Source organism: Solea solea, chromosome 11, assembly GCF_958295425.1.
Source record: "Solea solea chromosome 11, fSolSol10.1, whole genome shotgun sequence".
Lineage (NCBI taxonomy): Eukaryota > Metazoa > Chordata > Actinopteri > Pleuronectiformes > Soleidae > Solea > Solea solea.
The window spans coordinates 9,807,891-9,826,613 of NC_081144.1; the positions used below are offsets into that span (position 1 = coordinate 9,807,891).

The 18,723-nt window shown below is 40.9% G+C and overlaps 1 protein-coding gene across 3 annotated transcripts in view; it reads left to right on the top strand.

Moving 5' to 3' along the window:
- Nucleotides 1–1,254: 1,254 nt before the first annotated feature.
- nckap5l (NCK-associated protein 5-like) overlaps nt 1,255–18,723 on the top strand; it is a 54,054-nt gene continuing 36,585 nt past the window's right edge. Inside the window, exon 1 of one of the 3 annotated variants that reach the window (XM_058642236.1) lies at nt 1,255–1,432. The gene's annotated coding sequence lies outside the window, so the exon portion shown is untranslated. Of the gene's footprint in view, nt 1,433–16,949; nt 17,274–18,723 lie in introns of those variants that run through there. The other 2 variants (XM_058642235.1, XM_058642237.1) reach the window with 2 other exon arrangements.

The window sequence follows — 18,723 nt, forward strand, 5'->3', positions numbered from 1 at the left end:
TGAAGGTAAGAAAGGAAGTCATTTGGTTGCTATTTTAATCTAGCCCTATTTAATGTCTTGGTGGGACAAAAGCTGGTTATGATTAGTGTATATATTTTTTATGAACAATTCAGTTGTATGGGACACTGAAGCAGTCCTTACATTGTATCAGTAGTACAGTGTTTCAGTTACCGATAAAACTGTAGCAGTTCAAAATCTTTTTTAGCATATTTAAATGTGGAATATCTTGTAAATTATTTTCTATATTCATACAACTTGACTTGTAACTTGCTTGATTTAAAGCAGGGACTCGACTTGCTTGATTCGTGCTTGTGACCTGAAGGTAAAGACTTGCGACTTGGTTGTGTGTAGCGATCTCTTCACAACAATACAGACACAGATAGCTTCATCAAAACGGGCGTTCATTGCTTGAATAGTTCTCCGCGAGAACTATTGTGTGAACACAACACAGATGTCGGCACGTTGTACAGTCCGCAAATGAACAAATAAGTATTCTGTATTCTGAACACATCAAACAGAGGAATACCTTTTTGGCCATGCGCCGCAAAGAGAGACAAATCAAAGACAACAAATAAAATAAAAACAATATCACACAAGCATCAAACTTTATAGCTTTAGCATTTATCCATGTTGTGCATTAACTTTAGTAACCCATCATTCAACAATAAAGCAATAGAAAGCAAATAACAACTCTTTTTCACTCTGTAATTAACAAAAGAAAGAGGGAAAAACTCAATCCCAACTCCACAACATTTAAACTACACATCTACATTCTTACACTAATGAAAGGAAATGCACTCACAACGGCACGCACATTTTTGACATTTTTGACATTTTTAAGGTTTGCATGAAAAGTTTCAGTAGTGGTTTGCAGTGTAGCAGAGGACAGGGGCTGTGGAGTATTACCCTGGTACTACACCATGTAGCGAGGGTGGCAGGAGTTACGTACTGGGTCTTTAATTGATGTTTTCTTCTGAAACTTCATTTCACTTCAAAGCAATGCCTAAACTGTCCTCCTTGGAGCACAAACAATCTTCTTCACCCCACTTCAAAACCCCCGAATAATCCCTTAAAACCTGATGAGTGTATTTAAAGACAGAAAGGAAAACCACGTACACGGACTGCTTTTTAAGTACATGGTGAAGTTATGTTTGGCAGCATGGGGCAGCCTCTGACCAAAAAAAAAAAAGAGGAGAAGGTGGGGCGGGTAATGCAATTTCATACAATGACATCACTTTTCCTCCTCAACCCAAACAGTGCGTGGAGAAAAGCTGCTGCTGCAGGAGAGAGAGGAGGAGGAGGAGGAGGAGGAGAGCAGCGCAGGAAAATGAGCACAACGAGACGTTCTTAGTGAGAAGAAGCCGCACCGTATTCCTGTTTGTATCAGCCATGAAGCCGCTGCGTGATGTTTACCAGGCCCGACACACATGAGGTGGGTTCAGACGTTACACAGAGAAAAAAAGGGGACATTACGGTTTTTGTGTTCGAGAGGTTCGCCGGGATACCGACAGTTAACTGAGCGTTTCATTGTGTTAACACCGACAGGAAACGCGAAGGTCCGCCCGCCTGTAAAGGTGTTTTAATATGTATCTGAGTGTGTGTGTGTGTGTTACTGAAATCGAACGCTCCCGTTTTCCCTCCGTTTGTTGGAAAGGGCGTAACAGCTTTATCCGTGTCTGTGGGGACCCAGGTCGGGACAGGGTTCTGGGTTTGGTGCAGCTGTAAACTGTCTGAAAATAGAGCCAGCCTCGTTCGAAAGGGGGTGACTGTTGTAAAGGGAACAGGGAAAGGGAAGTGTCTACTGAGTCTCGTAATGATGGCTCATTTTTTTTCATTTGTCATGTCACATTGATGCAGAGAGGAAGCGAGAACAAAGTGCTGTGTTTTTTTAGAGGTTTTAGAGCCAGTAACCCAGTGTGTGTTTTACATCCACTGCTTGGTACAAACACATATTTATAGTGTATGTAAATATGAACACAAAACAAAGCACTGCTGTCCCATAGTGTGTGAAGCCACGGGGCCTCGCACCTCCTACTGTCTATTTTATTCTCTCTATATTGATAATGCTGTATTAATGTTCTACTTGAACAAACATTTCTACAGATTATTGGGCTCCTATTGGACAATACCAGCTGTCAATCACACTGTTGTCCACTCACATGTGCTGTGCTCGATTTTCTATTTTCCTTCTAAATGGGCTCAGAATATTTCACAAAATTACATAATTGGCCATTGAATGCTGTTGGCATATGCAGCACCATTGGCCCTGGCTCCTGCTGATAGCTTTACAGCCGATTCAGCATGTCGATTGGCCAATGAGAGGGCACACACTGAGGATCTCATATTTATGAATATTCCATTCCCTTTTCGGACATTGTGATGTGCATACGATGGCCGGAGTCTGAGCAACCAAGTACAAAATGCTGCTTTGCACTCTTTGAGTGAGTTTTATGGGTCTTTTGTGATCGTCGGTGATCTAGTAAAAATGCTCGCCTGTTTGCTTGTTCCTTACATCTTCACTTTTTGCCTGATAAATGACCTGCTGGTATATATGCTGCTGGTTACCTATGTGTATGGATTTGAAGAACGTGGCTTCCTGCCAAAATGGCGTTGTTTAGTGCTATATACAGTAGGTGAACTGACAGCATTCATAGACAGGAGAACCGCAACATGATTTCCATGTCCTTTTAATGTGAACAGGGACATTAGAGAAGTGTGTTGTGGAAGGGCCAACTGAAAAAACCAGAGCAACAACAGTGTAACTGTTAGCTATGTTTTGAATATTTTCTGCCGTCTCCCTTGCCAAACAGGCGGTGCACTGAACATTGTTTAATGTATGTAGTACATTCAATATGCATATGTACCTTTTGCAACGCTACTTAAAAAACCTTAACTCTCCCTTTAATGCAGTCTCCAGGACCAGAGACATTGATATACTCCCTGTCCACCACCAGGCTTTAGTGTAATTAGACCACATCAGCCGCTCAGTAAAGATGTTAGAGAATAAATTAAGATGTCAGTGCATCTGCAGCGGGGACGCAGTGGAGGATTAACCACCCTGGTTTATGTAATATGTAGTTATAGATTTATTTAATCAAATATAATCTTTGGTTTTATTGTCAGCCAGATTCTTTTCCTGCAGGATCCATGTTTATTGCAGCTTTTAGTCTTTAGTCTCAGTCTAGGATGACGAGGTGATTTTCCAACATCTAAACTAAAGTGAAGGTGATCATTTCACAGACTGAAGAGAACATCTTTGTTTCTCTCAGATCGCACAAATATCACACAGTAATCATTTTAAATATGTTTTTCTAATGAAAATTAGACTAATTATGTAAAAATGACTGTTCCCACTGATCGCAAATCATCATCAACTATAACTAATGGGCTTTAAATTAGAATTTTGAATTAAACACTGACTAACATATAATATCTGTAATGGAGCAGGAATGATATTGGTCAATGTGTCCATGCTGACAGGCTGTGAGTTGCACCACCACTACAATTAACTATCATTGTTAATGAATCAATAAATCATCTGGAATATGAAATGTCAAACACTGATGATGTCTGTCATCATCATCATCATCACATTTGGTCGATAGAACTCAAAAGCATCATATTTTAAATGAAACACAGCAGACTGTCACGATTAGTGTTGTCAGACAGTCACAGATCATTTTTCATGCTCGCAGCTGTAATGAGATTACTGCAAATTGTGTTTTTCAGTGACACCAATCAGTTTGATTGTTGCCCACATTGCCCACGCACATCAGGATATGTTCTGTTGGCAGTAAATACGTGTTATTCAATCAAACGTTAACAATGCTGCTTTTCAGTAAATGTGAAATGCTCCACATTTTCTGAGTGGCATTCTGGTCTCGGGGCAGTGGATTGTTTCTTGTTTGTTTGGAACCTGTGGGTGATTTTTATTGGCAATAAAACACGTGAAACCAGTAATAATAATATAATAAGTTGTAGAACTGTTTATGATTCAAAGCATTTAAGATATTTTTGTGTGGACGTAGGGCTGCAACAATTATTGGATGAATCGATTACTAAATTTATTATTCACAAAGTAATCATTGGAACAGAATAATCGTTATCATTTCCAGGTTTGGAAAACACAGATTAACATTTATCTGTACATGTATCAACATTTTCTGACATTTTACGGACCAAACAAGTACTCATTAATGAATTACTAATTAATCAAGAAAATCATGGACAGATTAATCGATTTTGAAAATAATCTCCAGTTGCAGCTCAGACAAACACCCATGTTTCATCATCTGTGCTTTTTTGGTTTAAGATCAGATATAACCCTCATGCTGTTCTCATTGTCTCAACATTTTCTGATCAAAGACCAAGCTTTACATCAGAAGAAATAAGAATGAATTTCGTTTGAAGTCTTTTTGTTTAAATCATCGGCTCTAAAAATGGCTGGCATTCAGGCTGTAAAATATTTAAGTTTTCCTGAAGATCTCTTGTGAAATGCTCAATGAATCTTTCAGCTTTTAAGGGAGTTGACGTATCACTCATGTCGTTTCCAAATTGTCAGTTGATGTAATGCTGCAGTATGATGTTTTTGGCAGTTGCAGGCAAATGTCGTTTATGTGAGAAATTCTTTTAGCCTCAGTGGCACAGAGACCAATAGAAACTTAAACTTTATGACTGGAATGAAGTGATGGACCTGTTTTTTTTTGTTTTTTTTTAAATCAAAGGGGATTTGATGGTCTTATCTAAAATTGAGAGGTCATCTATGGAACAATGTTTGGTCCTCATAAAGATGAAAGAAAGCACTCGTATTACTACTTTGCCTCTTTTCTATTTTTAAAGCAGTATTTAATAAGATTAGTTTGGGAAAAAAGTGATCAGGTCAATGGAAAATGAACCCGTCATAAGACATCTCTGGCCATAATGAGTCCACTCTCAGTTTTTACCACTTACTTACTGTATATGTGCAAGTTGCAAGTTGAGCCATGATTGGCTCTGAACTAGCTGTGATGTTTCAAAATCATGCCCTTATTCACACGTCTTATAGTCAGCTCTCTGTGAGCTCCTTGTCTGGAGAACTGGGTCCAGACATTGTCCAGGATTTGTCATTAACACATGATGACCTTGCATGTGATTTAGAGATTTACCGAGGGAGCTGGTGGGAGGTTCTACAGAGAAGGAGGGCAGAAGTTACCTGGCCGAAGAAGAGGGAGTTTACAGTGGGATAATAGTGATAAAGATGCCCCATCCACATTCAATACATAGACCTTATGCACTCTGTTCTTTATGTTGTGAATAAATAGAGAGAAATCCTAATACTTAACACACTGTACGTGAGTGTGTCTTTAGGCCGCGTGAGGGTCAAACTAATAAGTGAGGCAACAACACTTGTCAAAGCGTGCACTGTTGCAACTCTCTGTTTGTTTTTTTTGACCTGATCACATTTTTCTACGATTGTTTCATCTAGTTGATTCATGTACATGAAATAGTTTAAACATGAGCTGTAGAGACAGGGAGGATTTCAGAAATAAGGTCTGAAATGTGTCACATTTGATACGTTATTTGGTCAAGAACACGAGGACCCTCTGGTGCTGTGAGGAATGACCTCAGATCTGCTGAGGAGGATCTGTGGATAAATGTGGTTCCACTCTACATTCACCAGATTACGTTTATGGACTGCGCGCGCCCATGTTTCAGCTCGATTGAAGTTCTGCGAGCGCTCTGTCCCTGTGCAACTGTGAGATTGCATATCCAAGCTGTACCGCATTACATCATGAAAAGCCAAGCCAGTGACTTATTCAAGTGTAATGGGCAGTGTAAGGACTCACTCGCTCTGTTCGCCTCTAATTGTTCACAGATGTTCTGCACGCCTTTGTGTCCCACATCTTGTTATAGTCGCTTCTCACAGATGCTACATACAGTGTTCAGACTTTATTACAAAAGGGAAACGTGGCATGGAGTAAGTGTTTAATGTGGCTCTTGGTTCTGTTTACCAGTTTACGTTATTAAGTCGGTCATCAGGCGTCGGAGTTGGCCACAAAACGTGAAAGGTTAGGTAAATAATTGGTTTTGTTCATTGACAGAAAATGTAACGCAATCCGTTATGATGACACAACTTAAAAAGGAACACGCTATCTTTACTTCTGCTCTAAAAGGAAGCTGATTTTTGCCACTCTGGCAAAAAAGTCTTGAAAACATATCTCTCAGTTGTGAAAACTTTTGGAACATTTGTTTGGACCAAACAAGAAGATAGGAGAAGAAAAAAATCTGCCAATTCACTCAGAGAAAAACTCCTACTCTTATAATTAATCTTATAATGAAGGTATGATTTGTACGAATGTAAACTGGACATTTCAAAATATAACTGTGATGGTCGTTTAAACTATTCACTGACATTTTATGATCTGTTTTCATTGTTTTATCCAAAATCATCAGAGAGTCATCAAAGTAATCCATAAGGAAAATAAATGCTAAGCCCCTGAAATGTAGCACACAGTGCAACTGATGATAATATTAATTGATGATTAAGTACCAGTTTGAATGTACTTGATTTATTACATTACATTAAATTACATGTCATTTAGCAGACGCTTTTATCAACTGCAACTGACAATGGAATTGCGTACAATCAGCCAGTTTGTCAGTTTGTTTATAGTTTGTCGAATAAATACGAGGAAAAAAGGAATCTAAAACCCCAAAATGTTAATATAATAATAATAATCAGTTAATAGTGATGTAAAAAAAAATGCATTGAGTTGGAATCGACCTTATGGACTCTCAAGGTCAGTCTGTCTGTGAAATATCACTTTATTATGTTGGTCACCAGTTTTACAGAGAAAAAAGAGCAACGGGATAGCGATTTGGTCGGTTTGAAGTCTAGTTGGGGTGCGCAGACAGGTCAGAACCTCCTGTAGTCGGCCTATCTCGGCCCACCCCCCCCCCCCATTAACGACACTGCTTTGAAGATATGCGAGGCAGGGGCTGGGACCACTCCTTATCAGCTATCAGTTCTGCCCTTTCATTGTCTGATGCATGCAGGTACTGTAGTTACAGTGGTGATACAAAGACACTGCTGGAGTTTGGATTAGCTTCACAAAATATTCATCAGTTACTCCGTGGTGTTGGCGTGATATAGCAAAGCTCACAGCAGGAGGGAGGACTGCACAAGAGATCATCTTCACAACTGTTTACACACACACAAAGCACACATTTTGATCAAAGGAGTTATCTTCGCCCGCACCCTTTCTTCCCACAGTCCTTTGTTTTCTCGCCACTGAACCCAGCCGCCTGGACTCGAGCTGTGATGGAGATATTCGTATGCACATCAGTGAGAATATTAGCTGAAGAAGTCGAGGCGAACGGCCTAAAGCCTCAGCTTTGTGTTTCCCATCCTCACATGAACTGCGCTGCAGCCCGCGGTGTCAAATGTGGCCTCTAAAATATGGATGATTGACTATGTTTGAGGAATCCCAATAGTATGCAAGAGCGCTCCCACCAAATGCTGAGGTCTCATTCAAAATCCACCCTACAGAGGAATCCATGGTCACATAAACATTGAAGTTGGCAAAACACCACGTTAGCTTTTGCAGCTGGAACAAACATTCAATTCATAAGTTCGGCCAGAGAAAATATTGCTTGGAATGTAGCTTTAATCAATTCAGGCAAACCAGGTCTCCATCACATCCGGTTTGGCCACAAAACCATTGAATGTCTATAATTTTGCTCATTTTTTTGGTGCAAACACAATCTGTAAAAAATCTCAGCTCAGATTTATGAGCCGTGATCAGCTGAATTGAGATAAAGATTAACATCGACAGTGGAGGTTGTGTCAGGCTGTTCTCTGTCCTGTGTCGAACACTGTGTCTTTGTGCACCCCTGCAGTTTATTTTCATTTGTCTTGAAATAAGCTGTTATTGAGGAGCTTTATAGACCCTCCCTTCAGCCCCTAAACCCTCTCCCACAAGGTGCTTACTGAAATGCTGCTGGCTCAGTGTTTTGAAATTCTCATGAGCTTCCTGTTTCAAAAGCTCTCCATCAGTCCGACCTATAGGACTTTGAAAAACACACAGTGCTCTTCCCGTGGAGGTTGTGTATGTCAGTGTGATGGAGAGCAGATTGTTCAGAGGCTTCAACAAGGATCTCCATATGTAACTCTCCATATTATCCTTTATTCTGTACCATAAATAGGTTTTCCTCTTGGCCAGACCTTGTGAAGAGGATGTAGATGCTGAGTGTGCCTTGTGCGACAGACTCCCGGTCAGCTCTGAGCCGCTGCGGCTGGTGGCCAGATGTGGCCATATGTGGAGAAAACGTCCATAGCTTCACCACTTGTCCTGTACCTTCTTTAGGCTGTCGTCTTTGTTCTTTAAGTACCCAAAGTATGTAAACTAAGTGTACGTTCTGGTTTACCAGCTTCACCGTGCCTGACTTTGGTGATTCTTGGTTGACTTCTTGCTTGAAGTCTTGGTTTATTAATCCAGCGAAGGTCATTACATGGAACACAATTACTTTTTCAAGAAATATAAGTGTAATATTTAGTATGATCAAGAAATTATGATTCTCAGGTCTTCAGTTCCAGTGTACACGGCCGCTAACTTTATTTCCTCAGATATCCTGAAGCTGAAATGATTTGTCATCTTGCCATACACGCATATATACATATACATACTGTATTTAAAAAATCAGGAGCTCTTGAAGCAGATGATGGCTGTGCTCTTGCACGATAAATTGCCCTTTTTTCTGCAAGTGAGTTGATTCACCGATGTCATCTGACGACACCGTGATTGCACTCATGTCACCTCTGCTCTGTAGTCTGCGTGATTCTTGTGTTATTACTTAATTCTGCTCAGCTTTGACTGTTTTGGGGTGTGTTTTCATTTTTAAGAGCAGATTAGTCAAGACTTTTTTTTTACCCTCTCCCTGTCCTGGAGCTATGGTGCATGGCCAGAGCAGCTGATCACAGAAGCAGGATAAAATGATTATTTTCAAAATATAATCTGTTTTGGGTCTGGTTCTGTTATGTTTGCTGGGCTTTTTCTTTTATACTGAACAGTCATTTACGCTCCATGTGGCTGTAGTCATGGAAAAGCAGTTATCGCAGCAGTGTGAATAGATTTATTAACTTAATTCGGACAATTTTCATCGCTGCAGTTCAGTTCACCATGGTGTTCCATTTAAAAGTGAGGCATCTTTGGAAAAACCTATGTTCAGCCCAAAGATAGTGAGATAACCTGTTTGCCTTGCATCATGATACCTTTGTTTTACAGTGTTCTCATGTTTCCATAGCAACTCAATAAACGGGACATGATGGCTGGTTATGACCTGGATTAACTTGTCTGGCCGCAGCAGTGTGTCTTGTTCAACCTTCACATTTTTTCCAGTCATGTCAGGGTTCAGTAGTTTGGTGTGAAAAAAAAAGGACGTTTGCTGACACACATGGAAATGTAGTGTGGAGCCGGACAAAACGCAGCTGCTCCTCTGGCAGGCAGTGTGAATACACGGCTCGTAGTCTGGTTGGCAGGAGACCCCTCCTCTCTGTGGAGTATTTACTGTGGTATGAAACCTGCCTTTACAGCGGCCATGACAAATGGTTTTCATTACCGGGATTTTATGATTGCTGAAATGACCCGGAGAGCAAACTTTGAATCCTTTCACATGTGAGGGATTTATTAAGGTCATCATAGCTCTGGAATGAGACTGTGATAAAAACAATGTTACCAGTGCCACAACCACTGATTATTTCCAGCGCTGATTAATCTCACATCTGTGTTCTTAACAACTGATTGATTGTTTGGCTTATGGGATGTAGAAAATAATAATAAAAGATGATGTCACAATTTCCAAAACCCAAACTAATTTAGTTTGATATCATAGAAAATGAGTTGAGTTTCTGTATTTTCACTGTACATGGACATTATATTACAACTTTGTGACGAGGTGATAATTGGATTATATAAACGTTAACATTTAGACAATGAGAGGGTCAAGTTGTGACTCACCTTTGACACATCATAATGTGATCACCAAACAACTGCTTATTTATATGTACAGCAGTTACAAAGTCATAGTAGCATTGAAGCAAGTGATCCTGTTTTCCCCCGACTGACGGTTGAAAATATAAGCTATAATATTTAATATTTCTGCATTGAAATGTCTACAAACAATGAGCGTATTGTTATATGTTTTGTTGAGTATTGTTTGTGCATTAGTCAAAACATTTCCAACACGGCTTTATCCATCTCTGTCATCATTTCCAGGGCAAACCCCCGTGAAGCATGAGAGTGAGGAGGAGTGAGCGTCATTTTACTGCTGCTTGTGTTGCCGTCAGTGTCTTCCCTCCAGAATCTGTTAATGGATATGAAAATCCATATTTTAGACTCGCTGATAGATTGTGTAAGTAGTTGAAACCTGAGGCAGCTGATACTGTAGCTCTGGCTCCTACAAATGCCCGTTGTACACACAGGTGCTCCCTCTTAGATGATTGACAGGCCTCTCACATTCACTGACCTCCAGGAAATCTTTGCTAAAGATAAACAAATTCATTCTTATCTCACCAAACATGATGTACACTGAACACACAGGAAAACAAGTTCAGGAGAATCAGTTTGAAGTTTTTTTTTATCCACATGGAAATAGTGCTTTGGTGAAAGCAGTGAAATGCTATTTTTGGAAAAACCTCAAAACGCCACTCTTGCGTTTTCATGTATACAACCAATGCACTACATTGGGGGAATGATGATGTCATAGACTCACCTCTCTCTTGCATTCTCCCTCACCACGTTGGTCATCGTTGTCCTCCTTGTCTTGTGTTGTGTTTGGTGATTGTTTGGTCCATGTTAACTTTTAACATTTTTTGTCTCTAGTAGTCCCTCTGGCCCTGAACGCCTCCTCCGCTGTCTTTGGTGTATTTTTGTAGCAGTGTTACAGCGCCACATACAGGCCTGGCATATGTACTACAGCGTTTTTTGTCGTATGGGGGGGGGTTCTTTTGGGTGAAGACGAATGGAAAACCTTTTAAGAATGAAAGAGAAAAAGACTGTATAGTGATGTTGTGTTTCTGTGTGGAATAGACCACAGAAACCAAACCCCCCCCCCCCGTCCATCACACCACGTCAACTACAACTCCTGACTTCTTAATGAGATCTGACTTAGTCAAGGCTTTACGCAAATTAACACAAGAGGCCTCCACTGGCACTAGTGGGGATTTTATTGTCTCAGATGTAGACGCTGCACATCTCCTCACCGAGGGTCCGAGTGTCACATTTCTTGGAGGTGGATTAGTGCTCCATCCTTACATGGAGCTGTGCACATTACTCCCCATTAAACTGTCTCCCTCTCAATGGGGGTTTGTGCCCAGAGAGTCTGATTTACAACCATGAATTCAGGATTTCTCTGACACGTCCCTGGCTCCGCGCGCCATCCGAGCTCAAATGGTAACGGTGGACCATCTGCTAACGGATCATCAGTGTTCCTTTCTGCAGCAACCCCTCGTTTAGGCTGATTTTGATGAATCATTTTGTTTATGATCAGAATCAGTCTGTGTGAAATGAAATAGGATGCAAACTTTTCAGTGTAAACATTCGCAAAAACAACAACATAGAGAAATATGTATATATTCATATATATGAAATGTCTTTATAATAAAAAGGTAAAATAAATACAACTCTAAGATTTGAAATTGCACAAATGTTTATTGCAGCATTAATTTGAACAGCGGCATCAGTTGCTAAGCAGCGTTCAGTGTTGTCATGGCTTTTGCATCAAAACGTTTTTTAAAAGTCTCTTTGTCCTTGATTTGATTGCGTTGAACCGTCTACTTGAGGGCAGCATTCAAACACTTGAGTGACCAGAGTGGGATGGATCGTTTAATACGTCCTGAGCTCCTTTTCTTCAGTGGGAAGTGTTCCGTTCCTCCAGAGAGGGGAGAGGACATCCGGTGGTCATCCTCTCTGTTTTACTACAATATGTGACTATTAAAGGGAAACATCAAGGAATAAGTTCATGTATTTTTTTGCCTAAAAATATTTTTTTAAAACCCAAGCCCAAGTCTCTTATGATTTGAACCATGAAGACTTTGTTTTGCTTTGAATAAAGGCTAAAACAATTAATCAGTGATCAAATTAGTGGAAGCTCTAGTTGCATTTAGTCACAGTTTCTACATTAGTTTGAAATCAAAACAGTTGACAAGCTGGAACCAGGTTTATTTCATTTTAATTTCTTTGCTTACAGGTGATTTCTGTGAGGTAGTGTCACAGCAGCAGCAGCAGCCAGCATTAGTTCTCTTCCTACATTTAAAATGACTCATAGCACTAAGTTTATTATTTTATTTACAGTAGATTATTTGGTTGATGTCTCAGTCACTGAGTTGACTAATCATTTTCTGTCACTTGTGTTTGGCTCATATGTTCCTTTGTTTTGAGCTTCATTTTACATAATTAGCACAGCTGCTTTTGTATAATTGCCGGTTTGAAAAAGAGTCATTGTTGCTTAACGTTGGGGACGGTGTGACAGGTCCTGTTTTATAGCACATGCTAAATCAGTCATATGTCAGCGTCCTGTTTGCCTGTAGGAGAAGCTTCTTTCCCTCAGGCAGGTTTTTGTTCCAGTAAGACACAATTTATCTTGACATTCTTAGTGTCTGTCTCTCTTTAGCTCCACATTACCACTGAGTTTTTTTTTGTGAGCCCTTAGTGAAGATCCGCACTTGGCGAAAAGTGTATGGTGGATTGGGTGACAATAGGCCTTTTATGTGGAGAGTTATGCTCATTCCCTTGTGTTAGCTCCAGGGGACCATGTGACTGGCCCTCATTCAGGTCATGTTGGACTGTTCAGCCTTTGACCCTCTTAGAAGGGAAGCTACTCCCTCAATGTCCCATTCATGCCATACAGATGTCTGTGAGCGTTAATATCTGACACACTAGAGGTATGATGATCTCCTGACAGGCTTTTTCTCAGTGAATACCAGTGGTTAACTGCTTGCGTGCCGAGCTCCTGGCTCACGTGACTCTTCCAATTGGGTTCTTAAGCACTTTAAAGCAGCCTTCTTTATCTTGCTGCAATCGAACCCCCTGCTCATATCAGCCATTAAGAGTCATCCTTCCCAATGTCAGAGACAAAGTCTACTGTGTGTTTTTAAGACAGAATGTTGTACTAAAAATCAGATTTAGAGAAAGTGTCAGTCTTGTTACTTTCACAGTCCCTCTTTGTGTTTTCCTGAACAGGGCTTGGATTCAGTCAGTGAGTTTGGTTCCCTGTCGGCAAAATACCCACATTTTTGAAGTTCTAATGTTAACCAATCTCTTATCAAGACTTTTTATGAGGAACGACTGATGTTAAAACTGTGAGAAGAGCAAAGAAAGGAACACTGTGCTAAGTTTGTCTTGTCTCGTGTGCAAACCAAAAGTCTCCTCATTTCTGTGCACATACAATTATTCTTTTATTGATGCACCTTTCCACCCCAGGCAAACATAAAAAATTTACTTTTTGTACATTTTGGCCTCTTCCATGTGTTTAGCCTTTTCCAACAAAGCAGCAAAGAAGGATTGTGTATTAAAAAAAACTGCGGAGGCCTTCAGATAAACTTTTATATCTTATGTAAAAATTAAATTATCCATCCATCCATCCTTAATTTATATAATATGTATCAATAAAAACAACAACAAAACACATAGTTTAGTGATGTCATGGCATCACGGAATTCGTTGCTGTCGAGGCAGTCAGCTTCTTCTAGTTAAAATTCCCTCCTTGTTAATCATTCCGTAGAATTTTACCAGGGGGGGAAAAAAAGTCCCTCCTCTCTTTATCAAGCACATCAGGTGGTTGAATCTGGATAAAAACACCAAAATGAATGAAACTATTTTGCACAGTGTATTTTAAACAGTGGACACAGGATAAGCTGCCACTCAAGAGACGAGAAGAGTTTATCCCATCAAACTGTTTTTTTTAAATTCACTTGTAAAACTGTTTGTGGGCACTTCTTTGTGTTTTTAGTCGCACTTCAACCCATTTGCAGTGGTTTCACTTCAGTGTTACCTGGTCAAAATCCAATGCACTTCCTGTGTGCAGCTCAAAATAGATCCAAACACCTCCTCCGTGCTGAGAGTCGTGTGGGGCTTATCAGCACTGACAATCCTTTGATTAGTTGAACTTGAAAAATCCACACGTCTGACAATAAAACTCCTCCATACATCTGAAATCTACCATGAAAAGAACCTGCATTACGAAAACGTGCATCAAATCTGGATAAAAGGGCAGAATTTCTTATCACGTCTCACAGGAAATCGCACAGCTGATCCTTGTGCAGAGCAGATGTGATGCCATCAAAGTGAAAGAGAGCGCTGTGTCATTTAAAAAAACACGGCAGATTTCTCTTGGTTTGGAATTTGCAGGGAACTTTCAGGACATAGAAGTCAAATAAATATGTGGGGGGAAAATACATAGTTTACCTTTTAATGAATTTAATAATATACCTTCATCTATTAAAAACATGTGTGATCTGAGTCTTAGTTGAAGCAGAACTAATCATATGCAGGTTCTCTCTCTCTCTCTCTCTCTCTCCCCCTCTCAGCCACTAGGTGGACACACACACACGCACTCACACACAGACAGACACACACACACAGATGAGAGGACTGGTTGTGTGGACAGACTGGGTAGGACTGATGTGCTGTGTGTTTTTGGTGAATCCTCACTGGACACATGCTCTTTTGATCTTGCATATTTCTGTATGTATTTGATGTGAAGCTCAGCATCACTGCCACATGTTTTTTTTCTTCGTTTTCTTTGTTGTGGTTAATTCTTGATGACCTGTGCATTTCTTTTTTCAAAGGCAGCTCAGCACACTTGATAATGTTTAGTACGTTTGCTTGTCTTCAGGTTTTTTGTTCTGTGTCTTTTTGGTTTGATGTTTACCCTGAAAGCATCATTTAATTTCACACATGGAACATTTAAACTCTGCCATATATCTGGGGCAGATCTGCTCTTGACTGTTTTGGTCAAATCTGAATGACAACAGCTTGAAGCCACCGACATTCATACTCGACTATAGGAAGTCTGGGCTGAAGGCCTCTTATCTTCAGAATCTTATGAGTCAGGATCAAATTAAAAAAGGGGAATCACTCATGTATGTGGATTTGTTTTAACAAACATTTTTCAGAGGCCATCACAGCGGTGTTGCGCCTCTGCTTTCATGTATTATTCCATTCATCTTCCTATTTTGTTGTCTTGTTGTTGTCATCTTTGCTTATTTGGGTTGTTGTTTTGTTGGCACCCGGTCATTTTGACATCAGACATTTCGCACGTCTCTGGGGGTATGAGGATGATGTGGCTTCATTAACAAGGAAAGCAGATGAGTCATGCAGCCTGAAAACCTGGAGACTATAAACCACACTGAGACACTGTGCTGACCAGTCAGACACAACCCGGGTCGTAGAAACAAAGAGAGACCGAGTCACCCGCAGAAATCAACATACTGATTCATTCACTTGACACAGTTTGTTGGTAAATGTGGAATTATTTTGTTAAATTCATATTTGTTTCACTTTTATTCTCCTGTCCCAGGTTTTCAAAGTTGAAAATATGTTTCAAAATATATTTTTTAAATATATTAAATTTTCTTTAAAGGTGCACACACGTGTCCTATGTGGCAAGACAGAGGTGCACTTGTATGTACGTCTTGTAAGGACAGGCCCCTGTGAAATTTTGGTTCTCGTGGTGCTTTACAGTGAGATTACATCACTGTATGGTTGGTTTGTCTTGAATTGGTACGTCAGAGCAGACAAAACTGTAACCATGACGACAAAGATTTTTTACAGTTAGTTAAGAAGCTTCTGGGAAAGTAACGTGACATGAACAACACACGCTCTAAAACACCTTAGAAAAAAGAGTTGACCAGCTGACCAACCAGAGCAGAAGGAGACATGGTTGTGTTAAGAGTTAGAGCAAAAGATGATGCACTTATATATCCATGTGTGACACACTAAATAAGGCATTTTATAGTTGGCTCTCTAAATTGACCGTGCGTGTGAGTATGAGAATGAATGGTTGTTTTCCTCTATGTGGCCCTGTGATGGACTGGTGTCCTGTCCAGGGTGAACCCCGCCTTTCGTTGGCACCAGCACCCCCTGCGACCCTCATGTGGAGGATAAAGTGGTAGATGATGAATGAATGAAAATCAGATGCTCTCTGGAGGGCAAACAATGTAACTGAAAACACTTTGGTGTTTTTGAGTTACCACTACACACACTGATACAAATATCAAAGCTAATGCATAGGATAATAATGTGGCTGTAGGCATCAACTATCAACTGTGTCTGTGTATTTCGTCTATTGTGTAGTTGGACAAAACAATGAGATGACGTCAGCTTAGGCCTCTGCTAATACGTCACAGCTATTTTTATGTTGGTTTTTTTATTATTATTTATAGCATTTCATTCATGCCAACAAAATGATCCATTGAGAAAACAATCCGAACGTTAACTGTTTATGGCTCTAAACTTTACATATCCGGCTTCTAGTGACTTTTCCTTTTCCTCAGAGTGTCGTCACACAGAGCTCAGTCCAACACTCATTGCCAATGTGACTGAGAAAGACAATCCTCTTAACACAGAGCCTGTTTTCTTTCTAGGGCACTGAATGACTGAGTGCAGGAGTGCTGTCAGTTCAGCCTGGCTGTCGGATATCCTCTCTCTGTAACGTTCCTTTGTCCGCTCCATGGCAGGGTGAGGGTCTCCTTTGAAACACAACCCCCCTCTCCTCCTCTTTATGGCCTGAGCCGGCAGCTGCAGGGTTAATGTTTAGCAGCAGCAGCAGCAGCAGCAGTACAGGCAGGCAGAGAGGCAGGAGTTGTAGCAGGAGGAGGAGGAGGAGGAGGAGGAGGAGGGGGAGGGCAGCAGTGAGGTGGGGGCTGGTCCACAGCTGTTGTAGTAGGCAGGGTCTATTGGGGTAGGAAGCCTGCCTCACTCGCCCTGGAACAATGGGAGACATGGCAGCCTCTGCAGACAGCAGAGACACACAATGCACATGCCCAAGGACGAGCCTTTTCTAGCTGTAGCATAGAGGAAACCGGCTTCCTCGCCACACTCCAAGGGTGACGGCACTTTTAAGGGAGGAAAATAATCTCCTCCTCAACCGGAAAACAGAAATGTAAGGTTGTGGTCTCTGTCGCTCTCTCTTTCTCTCTGTCTTTTCTTTTTCTTCCTCTGGTGCCTTAACATTTCACTCTGCTGAGGAGGCTTTTGATGCAGCGACTGGATGACTGAAAAGTCAGCAGGAGGAAGGTGAGCTGACCCATAATTTGTACTGTGGGTGGAGGTGGGGGGTGGAAATGGAGATGTGTAAATAGTGATTCATTTTTGAAGCTGACATGCTGTTTTCTGAGCCTCTGTGTTAAATGGTAAATGGTCTTTAGGGATATATATATATATGTATATATATATATATATATATACACATATATATGTATTCCAGTCTTGATGACCAGTCAAAGCACTTCACACTACTGTGTCAAGCCAAAGCAGATTGTTTTACTTCAATTAGAATAAGTGATGTGACAGCGGACATGCTTTCTCTGGTTTTATGGTGTTGAGTTGCTATGAATGAGGAATCATAATTGCTCTAAAGGCATGATTTTCTGCACATGTGTATAGGTTCGTATTCACATCCATGTGTGCTTGCCCACACGTCAGGATAATTGTGCTCCGTTTCCACACGCTGTCTTCTTCATTTTTGGCTGAACCAACACAAGATCATGGCGGATTGTTGTGGTTGCAGCTAACAAAGTGTCATAAATCTGCCAAACATGTTCATTGCTGGGGGAAAGCGCAGCCGAAATGTTGTTTATGGCTGACTGTGTGTGACACCAAAAAGGCAGTTTGTGTTGTAACAGAGGTGAAAGGCACACGATGTGTTTCCTGGCTGTTTAGGAGGTCGCCTGCCACAGATTATAAAGGATCTCTGTGTTGTGTTTCATAGCTCTCAGTCGTACTTACACGGTGCACATCCAACCTTTCGGGCCTTTTGGGAAGGGAGCTCCCCTCTTTCATCCCCTCCCCCACCTCCTCTCCTCTTCCTCTGCCTCCGCTCCTCATCCCAAATATTGCTTGTGTACGATTTGTCTCGCCTCGTGTATGCAAACATCACAGAGGTAACGGCAGCGAGGGAGCCAGCCTGATTCTGTCTCACCCACATCTCTGTGCCTCTTTGATATTTATCTGCCTCTGTATTAATGATGCAAGATAACGGTGTGTTTGTAAAAACAGAGGGGGGGGGGGGGGAAATCATGATTTGGCCTACATTTTTTGCGGGGAGAAAAGACTCTTCCGTCTTCTTCAATCGTGTTTAATTCCATCATGTGAGGATTTGGGTTTTTGTCACATTGTTTACATCTCCCTGCCTACACAGCAAGAAGTTCAATCTGTGCTTTTCCAAACTGGCAGATGGAAAGGGTGGTGTTTGACATATCCTGAGATGGCCTTGCTTATGCCAAATCCCCAAGAGTGTGACTGGCATGATTGAAGAAGCATTTGTCTGTTTCTTCTCCCTGCTTCTGTGTTTTGTTTAGTTTTTTTTAAGCCTTGCCCTTATTCCATGAATCTCATCCACTCCTCCTCCCAAAGCCTGACTTTGATTCGCTTTGTATTTCTCAGCCTCCATCAAAACCAAAACTCATCTTTGGTGAATAAATATTGGTGATGTGCAATTGTTGAGGTCTTGTTTGTTTTTTTTGGG